Genomic DNA, 23,887 nt, shown 5'->3' on the forward strand with positions numbered 1-23,887 from the left:
AATAAATTATTTGAGGAACCTACGATGAAAGAAAAAATAACATAATGTGACGCTTTAATTGTAGTGCACTGGATCAGAAACAATGAAATTAATTCTGTTCCACATTGATGTATTGAATTCTAGTATAATAAAATAATCATCAAACATAAACGATTTTGTGCCTCCTTTGCTATCAAGAGTGAAACACAAATCGTAGACAGATTTATGGGTCACCACTCTACAACATTAAAGCTCTTTACATGGTCGAGAGTGCGGCAAATGGCGAGACATTGCACTGCTCAACCCCCGCCGGTAAGCAGTAAACGCTTCCCAGAGAACTCAGACGCATGCGGTGTTTAGAGGCAGATGGTCGGCAAAGAAATCTTTCGCTAAAACATTGTTGCACCAAACTATTATTACAAGTGTGACAGAAAGCGAAATCTATTGTAGATTCTCTTGAATTACCCTCATAGCTTCAGCACCGAGAGGAAAGAGGAGATAAAATCTTTGTCAAAAAAAATAAATAAATAAATAAATGGCTCTGAGCACTATGCGACTTAACTTCTGAGGTCATCAGTCGCCTAGAACTTAGATTTACTTAAACTTAACTATCCTAAGGACATCACACACATCCATGTCCGAGGCAGGATGCGACCGTAGCAGTCCCGCGGTTCCGGACTGAGCGCCTGAACCGCTAGACCACTGCGGCCGAAAAAAAAAAAAAAACAAAAAACAAAAAAAAAAAAAAAAACCTTGTCGACGTGTTCTTTTAGTTACCTGACGTCGTATTAGATAGTCTCGCGTTTTACTCAAGATAATAGTCGTAATCAAGAATAAAGAATAAAGTACTAAGACTGAAGTCAAGACTTCCTCTGGGATGTGCCGCAGTCTACAATGTTGCCTGATCGAGCATATTGCCGGTCTTACGATTCTGAGAGGAGCACAGCTGTATAGCCCACCTTACGTGAACTATTCGGCGGTCAATATATTGCTCTAAGACTGTATCTACAACACATATTGCACGCTGAAGACGCAGAAGAATTAAAAAACAAAAGTAGTTTATGAGAGCAAGGTTAACTATAGCGTTCGAAGTATTCATAGTATTCTATATGTGTGTGTAAATGCCTTCCAATTCCCACTCAAGGAAGACAAGGATACACAGTTTAGCTTCAATATTATAAATTCTCCTCAGTTTGCGGATGAAGTCAGAATTAGGTTGATAATCGTTTTGAATATTTAGCAGTACTGTACCCATTAGCGCTAAACTCGTTTTCAACCAATGATTACCACAGGTACAAGACCACTACTTGTGATACCTCATAGACAAAATATTTACGCAGTGCTATCAGAAGAAAAGACCAACCCGACACAAACTGTGGGAAGTTTGTTTTACAACCTTCGTACCTGAATAATGAGCTTTTTCCTATTTGAGATCTCAGTGAGCGTTGCTTGAGATGATTTAGGACGAAACTAAATTCCTTTGGCTACCACAATATTTAAAGAAATCGTCTTGACGGCATTAAATCGTGGTTTGTGACTCGTTTACCGGCCGTACTCTGCAGCATTTCGCTGACTGAAAGGCAAAAAGCTTACTGACAAATTCCACAGAAGGAAAAGAGGGACGAAATTTCTCCCAATGAAAGGTCTTGTTGTTTTGTTTAAATGATTACAAAATCAGGAAAAACGAACAGTCAGGTTGTCAGTATAAGAACATTACTGTTGTCAGTATGATTCTGCACTGCCCAGGGCCTCTAATGACAAAGGGCCCGTTTAGGTCGGCATATTCTATACAGAAGTGGAAGAGAGAGCACCACAAAATTCTAATCCATATGCATTGCATACACACAGAAATTGCTGTTACAGTGTACTTATGGAGCCCAATGAGTGAATTGCGTATTTCCCAGTGAGAAAAGTCACTGGCAAACAGTCTTCGCTGCATTACATTACTTAAACTGACGTCACTTTGAGCTAGAATTTATGGTCAGCGACTAAGTGTAAGGTCAATGAGTCGGATGCGAGTTTTGCAACTGTGAAATACTTTCCTACATTATAGAAGCGAATATTAAGTTTGAACTAATATTGCGAGAATTTTGTACTTGGATAGCTTCGAATGAAAATCTTTCTGTTTATTACAAAGGAAAACAATTGATTTTCTAAAACATTGTCTGACATACACAACTTGAAATAGGTCATGTCGACCAAATCATATGGAAGAAGTGACAGCGACGTATAACGGAAGGCAGTAAGATTTGTCTGCCTTTTGCAAACACACACACACACATTTCTTTTTAATTTTCATTTGTTTGTTGTGTTCGACTATCGGCGAGACACGAAAACATCTGTGAATGAATTTCTAAACAACTATGAGAGTTACTGATTTATGATGCTTAGTTGGGAGTCAGTTCTGAGTATTATTAGTAACTACGCAACAGTCCCTAAACATAGTTACAGAAATGCGAATCAGACGCATTACGTATTCCAGGCAGTAGCAGCCGCGACTTGGAGACACCAGCTACGGTCACTTCCCAGCCCGTTGTAAAATCACATCGGTTCATCTTCTTCCTGCTGGTATTGTAACTGCGATTTGGCAACAAGGCAATGTATGTTTGGCATCTCTGTTATCGACGAGTTACATCCCGGTGTGCACGGAATTAAAACTCAAAGTTCACTTGATTTTACCTGTCAGTTCCATTGAATAATCTGAGTTATTATCGCTTGAGATGTAACAAAAGACGGTAAATTTACGGTTTTCAGCCCAGTAAAGTCGTTGCACGTGGAAATCGCAACTAATCTTGTCCTTAAAATAGCGGTTTACGATTATAGCCATTATTGGTTTCGTAATAGGAGGCTAAGACACATACTTCTTCGCCAGCTCTGTGGTAACGTGCTGACCTGTTAATAGGTGTCTGACATGGTTCGCAGTTCCATTCTCACTAAGTGTAACGTTTTTATCCTTTCTGTGAAAGAGCTACAAGTAGCCCGATCAAACATCGATAATGAAATCGCAAGAAAATACTTTCGGCTCATAGTGCAATGGTGAAAAACTGCACAACAGGAAAAAGTGCTGCACAACAGGTAACGGCTCTTCCCGCTGCTGACAAGAAAATTTTGGATTTCTAGTAATACGTAACTTTATTTATGAAATGCCACGTTCGCATACCTCTTAAATATGACACAACGTACCAATTAAACACAGACCCAATCAGAATCAAAGTGAGTAGTTGGCTCTGAACACTATGGGACTTAACATCTGAGTTCATCAGTCCCCTGGAACTTAGAACTACTTAAACCTAACTAACCTAAGGACTTCACGCACACCCATGCCCGAGGCAGGATTCGAACCTGCGACCGTAGCGGTCGCGCGGTTCCAGAGTGATGAGCCTAGAACCGCTCAGCTACTCCGGCCGGCCAAATTCAGTAGTATTTTACCAATTCGTGACGATAGAGACACACTGATGTACAGAAACATACTTTCCTCGTAAGGTTATCGTGGGTAGTTTTATTTCACTTTTTAGAATAGAGTTCACAACTTTCGTAAGGTTTCCTTTAATGTTGTTAAAACAATAGTAAACATGAGACAGGAATTAATCATCAACGATATATGTGTATTCTCTGAAGTCATCTATAGCAGTCTGAAAATGCCCGTGCAGTTTATTGATTACACGCATGTAGAAAACTTGTTCTGAGTTAAAGCTATCAAACAAGGTTTGATGAAGAATAAAATGGCACTACCAGACGACAGCTAATGTAGAAAATACTTTTCCGACGTATTTTGGCACGATGCGCTCTACCCATACATAATACAAAAGTTTCGAGATGCATCTACTGTCTGCCAGTCTGTTAAGCCTAAGATGAACAAAATGTCACAGAAGTTAGCCCATTTCCACATACGACTATTTATGGTTCAGAAGTGAAGGAAATTATGTTACAAGTTCCATTAGATGGATAATTTTAGCAGACAGCAGATTTGCGTTTTAAAAAATATAACAGCGAATGTACTCGAACTCGAGATATCTTATCTACCGTGCGCGATACTTACCATTGCGACACTACCTGATACGTAGCTGTAACAGCTCCATAAATCAACAACTTTTCCTCCAAAAGCTCTCCTTTCTACAGCGCTGTGGGATAATGCATATCGCCAGGACAATACTTATGAGAGACAAACAGTTATACCTTTTCTATTGCACTACACGACGTTTTCTACAAAGCGATAGCTCAATAGAGTAGCTCAAGTGGAAAGGAACACTTCCTATTTTAATTTCTTGATCCTACACTGTTGGCAGTTCTCTGTTGGTGGCAGTTGCGTGATTTTATTTTGGTGATTACAAAATAAAGATGAATGCATGCACTGGGTAGCCGAGGCAGCTAGTTTATGGTGATTCGCTCAACCAAGTAAATGAATTTACTGAACATGCAGCAAATTGATACAGGGAGCCTGTGTAGCAGAATACTCAGTCAGTGTGGTTCAACGGTGTTATGATAGAAAAATGAGCGACGGGAGAAGAAGATTTGGTTGTCTGTTTGGCTGATGATAGGTTCGTATATCTATGGTCTGGGTTCGATTCCAACTTCGGTCAATGATTTTAGATAGGGAGAGACAGATTCCATTCTCTTCTGGCTACACCAAATGAAGAAGATATAATGGCATCGTGGTCTGAAATTCACATTAAAAATGACATTCCTTCTCTACCAAGTAGGCGTTAGGTTGAGCCACTATAAAGTCTGGAGTGGCGACATGTAGAAACTCTATCACCAATAACCTTTCTTATACTAGTTATTTAATTCTAGTGACGAAACAAAAGCTATGTAGGCTCACAGGACACTTATTCCATGTTTTATCCGTATGTTTTATCTGTATGTCAATAAAATTGGTTCTGAACTGGGAATGCAACTCTGACCGCCCTTAACGCTGAATTTATCCATTCGTGACAGTACAGCACGGCTACAGTTTGTTGTTTGTTCAAAACTCCAGATTCCTCAACATCTCCACACATTGCATGTTAATGGGTTCGAATCCTGACCCGGCACTAAAGATTCCATTATGTACTATCAAGCTCTAGGATGAGAACCCCTATCTGCTGGTGGATAATAATTTCGATTTTTAATGTATTTTCATTCGTTGTCAACACTAAGGATATTTGACGTTTTTGACTCCCAGTGAGTCACAGAACTATTTGTGAGATCACTGTAAGTTGAAGATGTTATTCCGAGCTGCTGGTAGAGAAAAATTCTCTTTGTGTGCAGTCAACAACGATATGCGTGGAGCTCTATTCCCAGTCAGCACTGAACTCTTCGTCATATTATTTCTAGTTCAAACGTGCTCACATGTCGCTGCTGGTGCAACAAACCCATGTTTAACGTTAGTTTTCTCTAGATTATAACAGCGATAGGTGCCGGGTTGGAGTTTTGGGAAGGGAAAAAATTAATGTTTCGTCTCATCATTTCAGTTAAAACATCTAGCTACTGCCGAGAAAATCCAATGTGTCACAGTTGATTGTGCTTCGATATCTATCTTATTAGGTTCTGGGTTCGAATCCCTGTACAACACAATGTTTATCGTAGTACGTTAACAGGGACAATAGGCGCTACGTAGGAATTCGTGTCCGTTAAAAATGTTTGCTTTATGTAATTTAAAGTTGGTATTTGCTAACTGATACTGTCTAACATCGCATGCCTAATCAGGAATGACTGTTAGTTTCCGTCAGTCACGAAATCTTTGCTTAGTCTGCATGACCTGAGTTTGAATCCATATGCGGAACGAGACTGTTCGCGGTGTCATTTGAAGTTCATTCATATTATCAACTAGCTGCTCGTGAATAACTTAAATTTTTAATATTATTTTGTCTTAAATAATAAGTACGGTATGTTACTTTGAAGAGGAAATCATGAATGCGACGAACTTGCTAGGTGCATTACCTATCTGACGTAATAATGAGAGTGGTAACATTTCAGATATGTCATTTATTGTAATAAATGTGAGCTTACAAGCCTTAAGGACAGTCTTACCTGTGATAAGGTCTTCCCTGATATTTGTAGTATCGTAGCACTACTTTACATCTTGAGTTATTGCGATACAGAGCAGTGTTTTCTAGCATTGACTTGTTGGAACCATTTTCAATAGTCAAACGACTGTACCAAGGGGTGATTAGAGGACCTGCTAGACAGCTACGTTATGTGGGTTGCATGCGAATCAGGCGAAACGTAATTCAGGTCGTTCGGATAGTTTTGAGCACGACTGTACCTCCGTCACAGCCGCTATTTTGAATGCTACATATAACTTCGCAACCAAGTGGTACTTCATGAGACTGTAGGGGGTACAGGGGTTTTATTCCTTATTATTCCTCACCAAATTTCTCATTTTTTCAACGGAAACTGGTTGAGAAGAATAGTGTTGTAGTACTTATAGAATACCCCTTGGAGATATTACAAGCTGTATGATTTTAGGTTGGTTAGTACCTGCAAATATATGTGGCGAGATCAAGCCACTTATACTTATTTCTCCTTGACAGCAGTTCAGGAGTTGATGCATGGACAGAAAACGGGTTATCTGTACTTACAGGTTTCGTCCACTAAGTAGAGGTGCAGTTATGACTATTCAGAAAACATCAGGTTGTAAAGTTTGTTAACTGTTCTTGGGAGACTGTGCCGTGCAGAGATCATTAATCATGTCAGAGATTATTAAGGTTCCACATATAAAAATATCTTCACTTATACCCGTTACATCCTCTAATCAAATGGTGTAGTCGATAACGACGAATGAACTACGAGACTGTTTGCTGATGATGGCGGTTGTCGATGAGAAGGGTGCCACATCAGGGAATTGTATCTAAACGCGAAAAACCTGCAACTGGTGTAATTTATTTCACAAAAATAAGCGGTTCACTCAAGGTATTAATTATATTTTTATAACACCATTGGCAATGAATCACTAGGTACGATAAGAACGGTAAGTTACCTGAGAAGAGTCAGCAGATAACAGGCTGAGATTTACTGTACCAACTTGAAGAGAATGCACGAAAGAAGTGACTTACAAAACATTCATCCGATCATTTCTTGAGTATTGCTCATCAATATTGGACCATTAGCAGGCAGAGTTACTAGACAAGAGAAAGAAGATGCTAAAGAGAGAACGCGTTTAATCGCAGTATCATTGTAGGCCCTATTTTCTAACGGAAATACTTAACAAACACAAGTAGCAGTCGCTATAAGATAGGCGTTGTACGTAGCAGAGAGGCTTATCGTTGAAATTTCGAGATCGTCCTTCGAAGGATGGTGGTGATCTGTATTATTTTCTCTTAGAAGTCTCGCAAAAGGAAGGATAGCTTAGAGAAATAACGTTTACTGAAAAGTTTTCTTCCCATGCACTGTTCGAGAATAGAGCAAGGAGAGAGGGAAGTGATAGATGTTGCAATTAAAACGGTCTTGATTAACATCAGTTGATTTCAGTGAACTGAATGGGTAACTCTTTCTTGTGCTGTGTGATCAAGTTTGACGTTGTCAGCGGGTTCTGTTGTTACTACCATGCCCTATATGTTTCTCCCCTGCGTTGTGAACTTGTGCTTTCCAGGAAGGTCGAATCAGCCATTAGTCTGGTCTGTACCGGTTATAGAACGTGTTCGAGCCTGCTTACCTCGGTGTTCGCTGGACGTCTTTTGTTGCTTTCCTGAAAATTAACTTACCTGTGTTCGCCGGGTATGACGATTGTCGTGGTAGCCTGTCATTGTTTGGTTTTAATTCTGTTTCTCCCTGTCAACTGATGCCTAACACTATTATTGTCACCGTCTGTGCTGGCAGTGGGGATGAGACGTGGTTACAGGTGCTGCTGGTGCTGTCACGGCCATTTATGATTAATGTGCTGTTTTAATTAACTTTGGGATTGTGGTCAGGCCACATCTATAAGCATACAGGGTGCGCTGCCAGAGAGCTTTGAAAGTTTCTGTTTTGGCATCCGTGGGTGTTGTAAGACGAGGATCCTTACCAGATTCTTGGAGCCTGATTGGGTCAGCTGGTATACTGGTATCTGATCATTATATTATTAATAGAACCAGGATTTCAATTCGGAAGGGATATTAAAAATTGTTTTTAAAATCAACGTATCCTAAGTTTGTAGCTTGTTTAAATTAATACACTTATTCTTGTCTCCCGTCATTCTCTAAATTGTACTGTCCGTGCAATTCTAGGTGTAGTGTATTAATCATCGTTTGCTGGCTTTAATTGTGCCTTATTCTGGACTGCCTGCTGAGGCAACTATTTCCTGATAGTGTGCTATCGTACTATTTGGCCTGTTGATGTTTCTAGACAACTTCTTGTCACATCACTCCTATTTTACGAGCGCCCTCCTGTTGCCGGATGGGTCAGCATCTGTTTCTGCAGTATAAGCGTGCAGTTGGCCCTGTCTGGCAAGGATGAACGCTCCGGCCGAACGATATTACCGGCCGGCATTTGGGATATGCCGCAGCTATTACCTCGTGTCAAGCAGCTCTAGGGCACAGTCACTGCTGCTTAGGTTAAGACTTTTCTTCACTGACCCGTGTGGGCCTAAATCTTTTCAGAGTTCGCGTATTTTTTATCTTCTGGCTTGGATCACTTTTGGTGCCGTGCCTTTTCTGTGTCGGTCTTTCCCCAGTAACCTCCGCCAATCCTTGGGTCTTATATTGCTTAAATTTGTCATCTCTGTCAAAGGACAGTGTTCCGTTTTGGTCCTTAATTTAAAACCATTCTGTTAGTTTGGGACATTTAAATTTTTTAAACATTTTACCTGTTACTTAAGTTGTGCTAGACATTGTTTCATTTGACCTTCAAAAATTTTACTTTAAATTTGCCAGGCCTCTTAAGGAACAGTGTTAAATCTTGGCTATGTAATTTAAAACGACTGTGATGGCTTTGTACCATGTTTCTGTCATTGTTAAATTAGTTAAGCCATTGTGGTCATTTGAATTCGTTCTAGTCATTGTTTTAAGAACTTAATTGTGTTTCACTACTGTTGATTTAAAAAAAAAAGTTTAGTAAATGAGAATCACTTGATAGATAACCAATGATGTGATAACATGGGGCCTAGCCCTTCTATGAATTCCTGCTTACTTGGCTGGCTGGAGCTGAATTGGCAGCAGAGATAATTATTTTTTATTGTCGAAGAGGGGGTGGGGGAGAGGGGGGCAGAGTTATCTTCCCTCTTTGACATCATTCATTGTTTGAAATTTGAACTTTCTTAATAACTATGTTTCTTTCTAAATTTTACCAGCTTTGTTACTTCAAATTAACACAGGGGGAAGGTGCACAGAGGCTCAATTAGCCTGGCCTATTTAAAGCGAGAGCAGCTTGTATATGAGCACAAGTTACGGCAACAGTCGACTGAGGGCAGTGCTGCGCCGTTGGCAGCGAGGTTAAGGGCATCGTTGGGTAGTCCTGCTCATATTTTGCATGACGTCAGTGGTGGGGCGGGTGCTGTTACTTCTACTTGCTGGTCCACTCTGGGCGAATTTCATCGCAATATACAGTTTCTCGAGAGTACTCAAACTACCTGTTAACAGACATGCAGGGCTCTGGCTCAGCCCTTTCATTGGGAGAACTATCTGGCCGGTCTGAAGCACCCTCAGCTTAGTAGGGAACTAGAATATGCTGTTAATCAATTGCGCGGTCGTGTTAAGGAGCTGCAAGTTTGGGCAAGCACACTGAGTTTGAATGAGGAGGCGAGCAGTAAGCCTGTCGAGGACATAAATGTTCAGGTTTCCAGTGGGTTAATTCCCGACTTCGTTACAAAAAAACAGTTCAACGTTGCATATTTTATATTGTATACTGGAAGTTTGCAGACCCTGACTTCTTTTCTGAGTTGCGAAATACCATTACGTATTTGCTTCGGGGTGTTTGGGAACTATCCATAGATCAGTTGGACGAGGTTGAGAAGTTTTTGCTGCTAAGTGTTCGTTATTAACTACATGCCGACGTCTTACAAATGTCACTATATCTTATACTTTGTTTATTTTATCCCCTGACTCAAGCGTTGTTGAGTGGCGTATTTTCCGAAATACTTCACAGTCTGGTCGCCTTGAATAACTTGAGAGGTCGTATAATACAACTGAAGTTACTGCCCTGCATTCAGAAAGAACTGGAAATGAAAATGAGCGTATAGCGTCAGTGGCCGGGAGTTCCCAGGCTGGAAGTTCGGCCGCCAAGTGCAAGTCTTATTGAGTGCGACGCCACATAGGGCAACGTGCGCGCCGACAGTGGGGATGAAATGATGATAGACAGCACGGCACCCAGTCCCTTAGGGGAGAAAATCTCCCTCCCCAGCCGGGAAACGAACCCGGGCCACCGTGCGCGGCATTCTAACGCCCCTGACCATTCAGCTAGTGGGGTGGACTAGAGTAAACATTATTTGCGGATAAAGCACCTATCGAGACCCTGGTCAAGTATATTGACCTTGCGCAAACAGATGTCGCCACATTACAGATGGGAGTCATGGAACATGCTAGTATTTTAAATATTTCACAGGAGATGAGGCTGGAAGGTCGTTCGTGGATTACCTTCACATGAAATCCTACCACCTTTCTCCATTTGAATGACTTTGTTTCTTCTATGGAGACTTTTAGGTTCGACAACCAGCAGGGGGCCGACGCGAAGGGCTGGAACTCGCGCCTCAGTTCCGAGTTAATGAAACCCACGAACCGTCCCCTAATTCATCGGGTCGTTGAGGTTTCTTCCATTGCGGGGGAGAGGATCATTTCGTGCGCTAGTGTCCCATCGAACGATATCTTAGAGCTAATAGATGACGCCACTGGGAGCAAGTGAAGCCCATTCCCGGTGAGCATTCAGGTTGCTGTGCTCACTTTCTCACGCTTCACAATTCTTCCCTTCTGTAGATGTGTGTTCAGCTCAATCACGAACCTGTCTGCGGTATTTTGGATACGGTTAGTTCCTCTTCTTTACTGGGCTATGATTGGTATTTGGATTGTGGTGGTTGGTGTATAATTCCTGCCTTGTGTCTTATTTATGAGAGACGTCAGGTGGCGAACGGACAGGTTTAGCCTCTGATAGGTAAGGTGCAAGGGAAATTATCTATTTGTGAACTTTCTTGGCCTATTAAGTTAACCTTTGTTAGGAAATAGTACCTTGATTCTCATCTGTGATTTCATTCTGCGGATTGGTTTGATCCTGGATTATGGTAGCAAGGAATTCTTCTTTAAATTTTATACCTCGGAGAGGAGAGCCCTTTGTTCTTGACGTACTCTTAGCAATGTCAATTCGCTTAACTCATTTCGTTCAGAATTTAATGTGGGTCACCTGCGGGAGGATGGGCCTAGGCAGCTACTGAGCGTCTCAGGGAATTATCCTTACGTCCACACTGATCATTTGGGGATAACGGGCCAAATACAGCACAAGACTCGTTTAACTGATAATCTTCCCGGTCCAACAATCTCCACATCGCTTGTGCTCCCTAAGATGAGGATATTGCAACGAAGTGACAGTCACATGCTTAGGCACACGATTATTAAGCTGTCAATATCACCTTATGTTTCCATCATATTTCTGATCTGTAAGGAGCAAGGTGACGATTAGAGGACACTTAATCACTTGCTTTTCTGTGGCTTCTTACTTCATGACGCTTGACCTTAACTAAGACTATTACCATATATCATTAACCGAGTATTCTAAGCATATTACTGCATTTTGCAACAACTGAAACCTATATGAGTTCAGTGGGATACCTTTTGGCTTATCTACTGTGGCCGCTGTGGTGTCTCGCCTGTTGGAACTTGTACTGGGCGATCTTAGAGGGCCCTCCTGGAACGGCCGCGTGCGGGCAGAACCTCTCGGAGGTGGACGAAGTAAACTTCTCGCGCCAAGAGAGACGGCTGACGCAGAGGGGGCTGCAGTCTATCTTGTCAATCGGTTGGACTGGTTGCGGCACATGGTCAGTCAAACGGAGGTTCCAAGCCGATGCAGCATCGAGGTGGCAGGGGGGGGGGGGGGGGAAGAGTTTTAGGAATGGGCCCGCCGGAACTGCTGCATACCGCCATTTGTCTAATTTTGGACACTGAGCGACGTTAAACAGCCTCATGAAAAAAGGTCATTTTGGTTGTGATGGCCGTTTCCAGCTGTTTAGCCTAGTGGATTCGCGTGGCCGTCTCGGCTTGTAAATGTGTATTCACAGCTCAGTGCTTGAGTAACTTGGTTGTCCATAAGCAAGTTAATGGTGCGCATCTTGGTTATTGTGCAGAGTCTATGTGGTTTAGGATGGACATATTTGCCTTGACGAGAATCACATTTATTACACTATGAGCTATTCATTTGAGTACCGTATATCCTGTTATTCACATGATTATTGTTGAAAAAGGCGTCGACACATTTTGGGAGAGGGCTGTATGTTGGTAATATAAATGTATGAGCTATATAACCACTCTTCTAATTGAGAACAATATTTTCATGCTTATTACCATGTAGGGGATAGGTGACCGATAATATCTGAAATAATTAATAGACTTGAAGAAGTTTTAATTAAAATTATCAATGTATAATCTCTCATCAGAATAACTCCCGCAGCAAAGTAGAGCCTCAGGGAAATCCAAGAAGGTTCAACGCGGCTAGTTTTGTTTCTACATTCTGTTATATGAATCATGCGCGGGTATTGTTAGCTCTATTGTCTTGTTTTCTGCCCTGTGAATAAGCTTACATACCTGCGGTATGCGATATAGCTGCCATTTCCGTGTGATATGCTACAAAAGGGATCAGGACAATTCTGTTAAACTGCAAGAAAAGTGACTAGATTTAATTTATATGGAACAGACTTACGTTGAAACATGTACTGAGGTCTAGGTATATCTTTGCCGTAAGGTCACAGACTAAGAATATCTGAGGAATTGTGCGCGCGAGAGAAAGTAGCGCTCGGTATTAAACACTATTACATGCCGAATAACAGGTACTAGGATTTGTGGACTACACGAAGGGACGTTAAATCGAATATAACGACGGAATTGGACACATGGCTTTGTGAAAATAAAAGCGTAAGAAGTTTGAAAGACTGCATCGGAGTATAGTAATGGACCATAGTACTTACTACAGTGTCTTTGAATGATAAACTATAAAAATCACGGACATTTATTTTCCCTAATTGCTGAGAGTATTTGTAGGATCAACCCTTCTTTTCTCTACATACAAAACGCAGTCATTCATAATTGTTTAGTTATTATTAAACGTTGTTAAAAAACTGAAGTGGTTTCCACAAGAGCGTTTGCATCGGTCAAAGATAATTATAGGCAAGCTGCAAACTGTATCTCTGGATGAGGAAGGTTCGATTATGTAACATTACGAAGCGTAAGTTGTGACTAAGTGGAGTCGATATATCTTTGTAGACAGCATTTATCAAGTTTTTCCACAGAAGAAAGTCAACAGGCGTCAAATCCGTAAAACAGGCCTTGCCAAGGCACAGGTACTCTGCGTCGAATCCAACGATTTGGAAACAATTCGTGAAGGCATGTTGTAGTACACCGTGCATTACAAGATGTACAGCCATTATATTGGTACTAAGGGCTCCCCCTAGTCTGCAGAGGAATGTCGTCTAGCAGCCATGGGGGATCACTGCTGCGCGATCAGTGTTTCGTCTATGAGAAACGGGGCTGATGGTTTACTATACCACATCACACGTTTACACTCCATGAACGGTGACGTTCTACCTGACGAAGCAAACGGAGATTGTCACCGGACTATTAATGCATATTTCGGTGGTTCTCCTACGACTGGAAAACATGGCTTTATCAGTAAAAAGTATGCATAATACATCTGGAGCATCCTCTCTGTACAGAAATTAACACGATGCTCGTAATCGTGCCATTGAAGCTCTTGATGGAAAGAGACGTGACAGGGATGGAACTTATTTCGATACAGAATGCGGAGGACACTTGCGTGACTCGAGCCACTTTCTCGTGAAATTGCGTGGAAGCTAACGTGCCGATCAACTACAACAGCAGCCGCAACAAGATTGACGTACACCTCTTCTGTCGTCACTTTCTTTCTTCTGTTACATTGTCCAAGCGTTATGCTAAACATTCACGTAATGGTTGAAGAGGTTGATGAATAATTTCCGAGGTGGTTAATCTCTACTGGGATGTCTTACCGCATACCATGCAAGAACGAACTGCATTTTTCCTATAGTCACCATGAGCTTGCCGGCTTTTTCTGCATTGGTAAATCCCAACGTCCACTCAAGACCGACTGCTTGGAGTCACGACCGACTGCTTGGACTATCACACACTGACTAGCAAGTCATAATGCACTCAAGGAACAGACAAGCACGCTGTAAGCAAGCATAACAAGATGGTACCTAGTAACTACGCAGATATAATTTCAGTTTGGAATCTTTTTAAACTACGATTTCTCGTAAAAAAAAACACACGCACTATAATCCTGCAACAAACACCACTGATATGCTAATTTACCCTACCTTTGGTTTTTTAATGTCAATAGATATTGCTCCAATTGAATACACATTACAAGCGTTATTACAATCTGTTTATCGACTGATAATGGGAGCCGCCGACTACCAATCCATTCTGTGAAAACCGCACATCAGTAGCATTTTCCATTTTCGCAATATCTGCGGTGCAAGTTTTAGGTGATTCACATTGTGTATACGAGAATGGGTCGGCATATCAGGCCGTTACTAGGGAGGGGAGGCGGGCAGACAAAAGCGTAGCCTAAAATTCCCACTGCACATACTCATGTCTCCGACTGGACGTGTTTATGCGTTGCACCATCCCGAAAATGATCGGACACATGCCCAGAACGTAAGAGGCTAGATACTCCCAACAACGCTGCCCATATAGTTGGCAAAGTTTCGATACATGTGGCTGAACGTTCGAGAATACTGTGAACTTCCAATATACGGCACCAAAAATCAAGTTTGGAGTGTGGGGGATCCTATATAAAGCAGGAGATCATCTAACCTCAGAACGGCATAATAGTGCTGTACTAAGCTAGGGGGAAATGAGAATTGTGTGGAAGAAGTAGCAGACAGGGGTGGACCGTTGCTGGTGGGGCACATATGTAGCATACCAGTATACATTCTCTTAGGAACTCTAGCAGTACTAGGCGCTCAGTATGGAACCGCACGACTGCCACGGTCGCAGGTTCGAATCCTGCCTAGGGCATGGATGTGTGTGTTGTCCTTCGGTTAGTTAGGTTTAAGTAGTTCTAAGTTCTAGGGGACTGATGACCACAGATGTTAAGTCCCATAGTGCTCAGAGCCACTTGAACCATTTTTTTCTTAGGAACTAGACCTCGCGTATCGTAGTGCATGTGAGGCGGTGCTCGTCGACGTCTTCGCACAGGCAACTTGTGCCAAGTCGCGATGTAGCTCGACTGATACAGTGGAACCGGTGGTTGTTGGGAAACTTTTTGCCGCGCGGGATTAGCCGTGCGGTTTAAGGCGCTGCAGTCATGGACTGTGTGGCTGGTTCCGGCTGAGGTTCGAGTCCTCCCTCGGGCATGGGTGTGTGTGGTTGTCCTTAGGTTAATTTAGGTTAAGAAGTGTGTAAGCTTGGGGACTGATGACATCAGCAGTTAAGTCCCATAAGATTTCACACAAATTTGAACATTTTTTTTTGGTAACTTGCCGTTGACTATATGATACAAAAACGCCCTGATTCTAGATCGAACGAAAGGTGCATGGACAGTCCACCACGGCATCGACTGTTGGTTATCCGGGTGTTGTCCCTTCAATGCGTTTCGAGAGTGGGGGTAGGGTGTATCAACAACAAATTAAAGAAATCTTCCGCCTGCCGATGGTGCGTTGAAAGGATCCTGTACGAGACAAAATTCGACAAAATATGTGGGTGTTATTCCTGAAGTATCAATTTTGCCTAGATCCCTAGTAATTTTTTTTAATGCTATTATCAGTTTCAACAAATCCACGCAGTGATCACCGGATCTTGTAAAATTATTAGCTGTACAGGCTTTTTACACCATGCACATGCTTTTTTACACATACGTCAGATTATGACAGATCTATCAAAACCAGTAACAGTAATAAAAAGAATTCCTCGCGATCTTGGCAAACATGGTTCTTCAAGAATAATGTCACATTCAGATCACCCCCAAACGATTGACGTAATGTCAAACAACATAAAATAAGCGGATATGTGGAGAACTACCCGAGCAATGCGCGCCACGTTGATCAGCGAAGCAGGTGAGTGCAGCGCTAGAATTTCCAAGATGGAGTGCGTAAGTGATGGTGAAGGGTCCCAGCAGCGTAACAGAATAGTGTGTATACTCTGGCCCGACCATGGACAAGACGGCGGTCACCATTTGTAAGACAGGATGAGAGTCTCACATCAGATTTTAAAGATGGTGCCAGTCGAAACGAAGTATCCAAGGGCCTGTTGGAGTTAATGTCCCAGGATCAGTGGCAGAGAAAATGCTTGGAAGGCATGGACCAATTTAGGCGTCATGTATCTGTCGACATAACTGACTCTCTGTTGTCGTTCAGGCTCCACAGTTAGTTGTGGTGAATGTGCCAGCGAATGGACTGTAACAACTTGTGTGAATCTCACCCAGCTGGGGGATCAGCGTCATCATGTGGGGGAAAGTGATGGGAAGCGTGAGTGATCGATGGTAATGTTGGCATTGGCACAGTGATTATTGTTTACGAACTTGTGCCTACGTGTCAGAAAATGCAAACGAGGGGCGATGTCCCGGCTCGAAGGCCGCAATAGGCACAATAAATACGATGAGCAGCTGTGTGGTGCAGCTCTCCTGTTGTTTCTGCAGGAAAATGCCACCTCCTCATGATTAGCGACCACAATGACATCCTAGTGATGGTGGGGGCAGGCATGGTGCAGTTCGAGGTAGTCATGTAATGGATTGGAAGTTGTCGTCGTCGCAATGAGTGCTGCCACATGTTCAAAAATGGCTCTAAGCACTATGGGACTTAACATCTGAGGTTATCAGTCCCCTAGACTTATAACTACTTAAAACTAACTAACCTAACGACATCACACACATCCATGCCCGAGGCAGGATTCGAACCTGCGACCGTAGCAGCAGCGCGGTTCCGGACTGAAGCGCCTAGAACCGCTCAGCCACAGCGGCCGGCCTCTGCCACATTTGTCACTGGTGGAAAAGTCATGGTGGTCAGGGATGGCACGTCTGTTAGAGGAAGCTGCGCAACACGTTTTCGAAAGCATTCTGACCGGAGATGACCTTCTTTCCCGCAAACAGAGTATGTATGTGGTTGCACACTGAACAAAGTAATGATGCTGCAACCTCCAATCCGATGGTACGAGGGTACTTAGCTTCGAAGTTCGATGTGATCTTGCTGAACACCGCTCAGAAGAGAGTATGTCCTGAACTGTGCCCAATTTTCGGCAGTGTGTTCTATGACCGTACCGTAGGGTTGGAGGGTATCGATCACAACGTGGGCAGGGAGTTCGGATTGTAGTTTGAGAACTCTGATCATTCTGACACCTAGACCAGCGTGGTCTACGGTGACAGGTCCCACATTGCCGTCAGACAGACAGAAGCGTATTTGACGGTGGGACTCTCGTATAATTTTGTCACATGCTGCGCCCCAACCATTTACCCTTAGACAGTACTAGTGATAATGTAAAGATGGATTTCTTTGATGTCGGGCGCTATCTTCACTTCTTCGTGCAGGAATCTTTCGACATCGAGGGCCTTGAGACGGAAAAATATGAATCACAACGTCGTTTTACGATAGTTTTTCACCCTGTTCTATCGTTAAGAACGATGGCACTCGGTTACGGCTACAGTAAATACCAACATTCGCTTGGTCCATCTGCCGAGGGCAGACTGTAGTCCAACTGAGCTACCCAAGTACGACTAACGATTGCTCTCACAGCTGTGCTTCTGCCAGTACCTCATCTCCTACCTTCCAAATTACAATTTTAACCTGCCATGAATATTCATATCAGTCCACACTCCACTACAGAGTGAAAAATTGTTCTTGGAAACACAAGAAATTCTTATTGGCAAGAAACAAGAAAACAATAGGTATGAGGGAGGATAGTTAAGAAAGTACTGAAGAACAGTGAAAGTCTCTGACCTGCATCAAGGAATCGTTCTAAATAATAGAACATGAACAAATTAATATAATAAAGAGTAGTTGGCATAATTTAACATACAGAAGACTGCATAAGAAAATTGAAGATGAGTTAGATGACCAGTTGGGATTCATTAAACGTAAAGGCGCCGGAGAGGCAGTTCTGACGTTGCGGTTGGTAATGGAAGCAAGAATAAAGAAAAATCAAGACACCTTCTTAGGGTCTGTCGACCCCTTTAAAAAGGGTACTACAATGTTAAATGGTGCGAGATGTTCAAAATTCTGAGAAAGATAGCGGCGTTGGATGTACCCACGAAACGACGCATGTGAAGAAGGAGTACAGTGCAACAATAATGTTGACCAGTGAGTGTATTGTGCAAAGATTTGGAGGTCAGCAAACCCATGGATGCCTTTCTACACCACAACACCTGGACCACTGAAACGATAATGCTTTACATTCTTCCTGGGAGCGTAACGTGTTCTCACCTCTCACCGCATCAGGGTAAACTGTAGGGGAAGACGGATAAGATACAGTATCTAGAAGAACCAAGGTCGGAGAGTAGGAGTGGAAGATCAAGAGCGAAGAGCTCGGATTAAAAATATTGCAAGACAGGGGTGTAGCCTATCGCACCTCCCGTTCAGTCTACACAACAATGAAGCAATGACGGAAATAAAAAGACAGGTTCAAAAGTGGAATTAGAATTCGACGGGAAAGTGCAAAAATGGTAGGATTTGCTGACGACATTGCTATCCGCAGTGCAAGCGAAGAAAAATCACAGCGAAGAAAGACGACAGCAATGAGAAGTAGCAGGAATGACAAAACCAACAAACCTATCAGGATTGGTGGTCACGAAGTAGATGAAGTCAAGGAATTCTGCTATCTAGGCAGCAAAATAACCCCTGGCGGATAAAGCAAGGAGGACCTCACAAGCAGACTAACACTGGCAAAAAGGGCATTCCTGTCCAACAGAAGTCTGCTAGTAGCAAACATAGGCCTTAATTTGAGAAAGAAATTTCTGAGAATGTACGTTCGGAGTACAGTAGTGGCAGTAACACATGGATGGTGGGAAAACCAGGAAAGAAGAGAATCTGAGCATTTGAGATGTGGTGCTACAGACGAATATTGAAAATTATGTGAACTGATAAGCTAAGGAATCAGTACGTTCTGCACAGAATCGGCGAGGAAAGAAATATGTGGAAAATACTGACAAGGAGAAGGGACAGGATGGTAGGACATCTGTTAAGACATCAGGAAATATGAGTTCTAGAGTTCTAGAAGGAGCTCTAGAGGGTAAAAACAGTAGAGGAAGACAAATATTGGAATACACCCACCAAGTATCTGAGGAGTAGGTTGCAAGTGCGGCTCTGAGAAGAAGAGGGTTCTTGGCAGGATGCATCAAACCACTCAGAAGACAGATGATTAAAGAAAAAAAACCGAAGAGAGAGAGAGAAAAGAAAATAGAGCGAAAGAGGGAGAGTTTAAATCCCTTTAATCCCAACATACTTACGTCCATAGCCGTTTTCATCGATGGCTGACCAGCACAAATATTGTATCGTGTTTCAGTTACCTCGCTTCTTATTATTTTTCATCACTGTACAGTGACTGACAAAAACCTACATACGCAATATAGGGTGTGTGTTAATGACTACTTTCGGTTGTCTGTAACGGGAAGAAATGCCATCATAGAGTGCATTAGAGTAGTTTGAGTTGGCAGGCCTGGTACATAAAGGGTGTGAACAGCGTCAGATGTTGAGTGATCTCTGCCAAGGATACGGAGATACAACGCACTCGTGTGAGACATTATCAGAACTTTGCAGAACACAAAAATGTCTCATAGTGGATCTCCATTCCGACGCCTGGTCGAATCGTGCAATATTCAGATATGTGGGGAAATCAAATGCGATGTGGCCCGATGTTGGACTGCATGGGTAAGTGAAGCAAGGCATACTAATGGTGAACGTTTCGGTTGAGCGCATCTGACCGCCACAACGGAGCATCGCCGTTTGTCGCACAAAGTGCAGCGTTAGTGTTCGCATCTACATCTGCCGTTCAAAAACAAATACTGAACTTCCTGTAACATATTGCCTAATCCCGCACAACTGTAGGAGACTAGCAGCAATAGGTCTAATGAATAATGTCACATTCGTAGGCTGCTAACAGCACAGCAAAAACGGCTGCATTTAGGCTGTTGCAGTGACCGGTAAGAAATGAGTGCTCACGAATGACGTCACTTTGTGATTAGTGAGGAAACACAATTCTACATGACCGTGGATAAACATCGTCGGTGTGAATGGCTGAAATCTGGCGAGTGGTCCGAATCGGAGAGTCACAGTGGAGTCACTCCTGGTGTCATAGGCTGGGATGCCATACGATGTGACACTGGGTTACGGATGGTAGTGGTTGAGGGATCTCTGATGGTACACTGGTATGTCATGGACATCTTGCATCCTCTCGTGTTATCTGCGGTGTGCCAGTATTTTCATGACTTTTTTCAAATGTACAATGCTTGTCCACACGTGGCACGCGTCTCTATGAAAGGTCTTCGTTACTTTGAGGTACCCCTGTGGTCATAAAGACAGCCATATCTGCCCTGAAAGACCTAGTATGGAACCAGCTCGAGCGTCAGCTGCGTCCCAGTGCCAGTGTCTGGGATATCAAGAACAAGTTACATTAGTACGCCAGCTTGCCACACGAGAGGATTCAACAGCTTTAAGCCACACTTCCCAAATGAAACAGTGTATATATCCAGACCAGAGGGAATGGAAAGTCATGTCGATAAGTTGGGTCATTCTGGCAAGATATTTGTACATCTGACTCCGTTTCGTCATTACTGCCACTCAACCCCCTCTCCTTGTGGGTGCTTCACTTTTTTTTTTGTCAGGAAGTGCACAATAGCGCCTTCAATGTTTATATGCTCGCTTTGGATTTTTTCTTGAACTATTCATCAAACTGTTACTTCTTTATAGCTGCTTTACAGTTTCCCAAGGCATTTAATCTATCTCATAATTAACATTATTATTTGGCCTTTATCATTGCCTTATTTTGTGAATCGCACATCCAGATTTAAAAAAAATCGCACCACCACGCACATTTTGTGAAAGCAACCGTCTTGCAGGCGCACGCTTTCTTCATGAGCGATACCGGGAAACAGAATGTTTTTGCATTCAAAAGGATTTCTCTTCCATCCGCTAATTTTGATGCGAACCAGGCGTACCTGATCACGCTTTCAAAATTGGGTGCGCTGAGTTTATGTAGGATTAGCGAATGTAATTTTATCGAATCTTCCCTAGAAAAGATCTCTCTATTGTCTTTCATCAAGTAGGGAGCATTCTGAATAATTTTCGTGAAAAGTTTCACCTGCCGGTAAAAATAAACCTCGCAGGAGTGCACTTTGGTGGGACCACATTTAGGGTGCAGGTGCTCGCTTTTTTTCATCAGCGAATACATGATCGTATAAAGCTGAATCGGTTTGCCCTCCCCACTAATCGATAATGTATAAAAAAATTTCTGTCCCACGTACGGAAGAATTACAGAACGCAAAAATTCTTCGTACACCAGTTTCGTGAATTTCCCGAATTTCGCGCAGGACACGACTACATTTCTGGATTTCCCAGCTAATTCGTCTACTTGTTTTTGAACGTTAGAACCAAATTTTCATGACGGTTCTTGCATACATAAAAAAACACAGCGGGGCAGGATTCGAATACGGTACCTCTTGCGCGGTATCTGCGAAACTTTACTGCTGCGCTATGCTTACTTGCTTGGATTATGTGTAATGCTACGGTTATACAATGTGCACAATGAACTTGAAAATCGATTATCTCAATTGCCAAGGCTCGTCGCTAAAAAACCGATAGCCAGGTACTCAGGGTAAGTGCCTCTACAACATATTTGCAGCGCATCAATATCCGCGATCTACAGTATGGAGGGTCCCCTTGTCAGTTTGGCGGCAGTCCGACTTCGGCAGCGCTACGATGCGGACACGTGACTGTGGTTAGTAGTAAGGCTCAGCAAGCCGACGTTTGTAGTTACCATCGGCGCAACCGTGTTCTGCCGTTCCTAACGATACAACATGGCGAACAGCTATCATAAAGAGACATTTCGATTCATAATTTCCCAGATTTTTCGAGCCTCAAGGCGCTCGACGTTGAATAATTCCTTCGCCACGAAGAGATGTCACCAATCGACATCATAGGGCTCCATCTTTCCATAGTAGTAACGTCTATGTTAAAAAGCGTTGGCGACTAGCCGTGTATCTAAAAATTAGAGAGATGCTCACCATGGACTGCGCTTCTATCACTCTGACGGTGATACTGGGCCCTTCACACAGATCATGCTGGTCTAGGTTTCAGAATGATCAGACATTTCGAACTACTGTTCTAACTCACGGCGGACGTTGTGGTCGATACCCTCCGATATTGCGGTACAGTCATCGAACACCTTGGCGAAAAGTGGGCACATATATCCTTCTGTGAACAGTATTCAGTAAGTTCGTATCGAAATTGAGAGCCGTATAACCTACTGCCTGCGGCTCGGACGATGCAGGATCACAATTCTGTACTATGGTCAACCATGCGCTTGCTCTGGTTACGGGAAAGAGGGTCATCTACGGTCAGAATATGTTCAACGCCACCTGCGACCGCCACCACTATTATATCGGTTACGTATGCGAACATTCACTGTGACAAAGACAGCTTCCAGTCCGTCGCATGGCACCATCACTGACACCGTGCTTCTCCCCGCCGTCACTCTGACCTCATTGCTATCGCTAAGAACGAGGAGGTAGCCTTCAGGATGTCTCCTCCAGCCACAATAGAAGGGCTGAGTCCAACCCAACGCCGCTCAACGCACTTATTGTGCCAACGGCGGCCTTCCAGTTGGGATATCGTACCTCGTTGACGACGTCTGATTTAAGCGAACACCTTCATAAACAACAATCACTATGCCAACGCAAACATCGCTGTCAGTCGCTCACAGTGTCTGTCAACATTCCCCCATAGGACGATGCTGATCCTGCCCAGCTGGATGACAGTGACACCATGATGTTAGCCGAGGCGACAGTGAGGAACAGCCTTAGCCAACAATTGCCTCGGTGCCACTGACTGTTATGGATGATTCCCTATCGGACGCTTGGGCTGAGACCACAGTCTCACCACAGTCGTCACACAACAAGCCCCGCCTTTCAGAGAAGGCCATATGGACACAATTCAGTCCTCACACATGGGGGTGTGGCAACGACGCAGAGGTCGCACTGGCAACACACCCAGAATGGCCACCACCGTCCTGCACTATGTGGAACACTGGGTGATAGCGCCTATCGACACAACCCTCCGCTTCTTCTGACGATGGTGGATCTGCTCCCAACACCACTACAACACGTATATATGTTCGTAGTGCTCAATGTCGATACGATCAGGAACACATGGACGTCAGAAGTTGACATAACCTTTTTTAAGAGGTATGTCTTGCTACTATTCTGACTCTTCCCAGACTCACGTTGTTTACCTCAGTCGGTGGTCACAAATGGTGCAGTGTAGTGCTCTACATCTGGGAAGGCATCCTGGTTATAGATGTGGTTTTCTCCAAACAGGACGAGGTATGGCCTTCACACCATTTCACCCCGAGATCGTCAATTTATACGCCGCATCAGGCTCAACAAACAACGTTAACGAACTACGTTCTATGCACAAGAAAGAGCGGCCTTGTTTGCTGGGTGATACGACCATTACGTGAGAGGAGGCGATTTCGACCGTGTTCTCCATCCGCAGGAGCAGACTCACAGCTACCCACCATGCCCAGCTTTGCAGACATTAGTGAATGATTTTCATCTCATTGAGACATGGGAGATCATA

This window comes from Schistocerca gregaria, chromosome 5 (genome assembly GCF_023897955.1).
Source record: "Schistocerca gregaria isolate iqSchGreg1 chromosome 5, iqSchGreg1.2, whole genome shotgun sequence".
In the NCBI taxonomy this organism is placed as follows: Eukaryota; Metazoa; Arthropoda; class Insecta; order Orthoptera; family Acrididae; genus Schistocerca; species Schistocerca gregaria.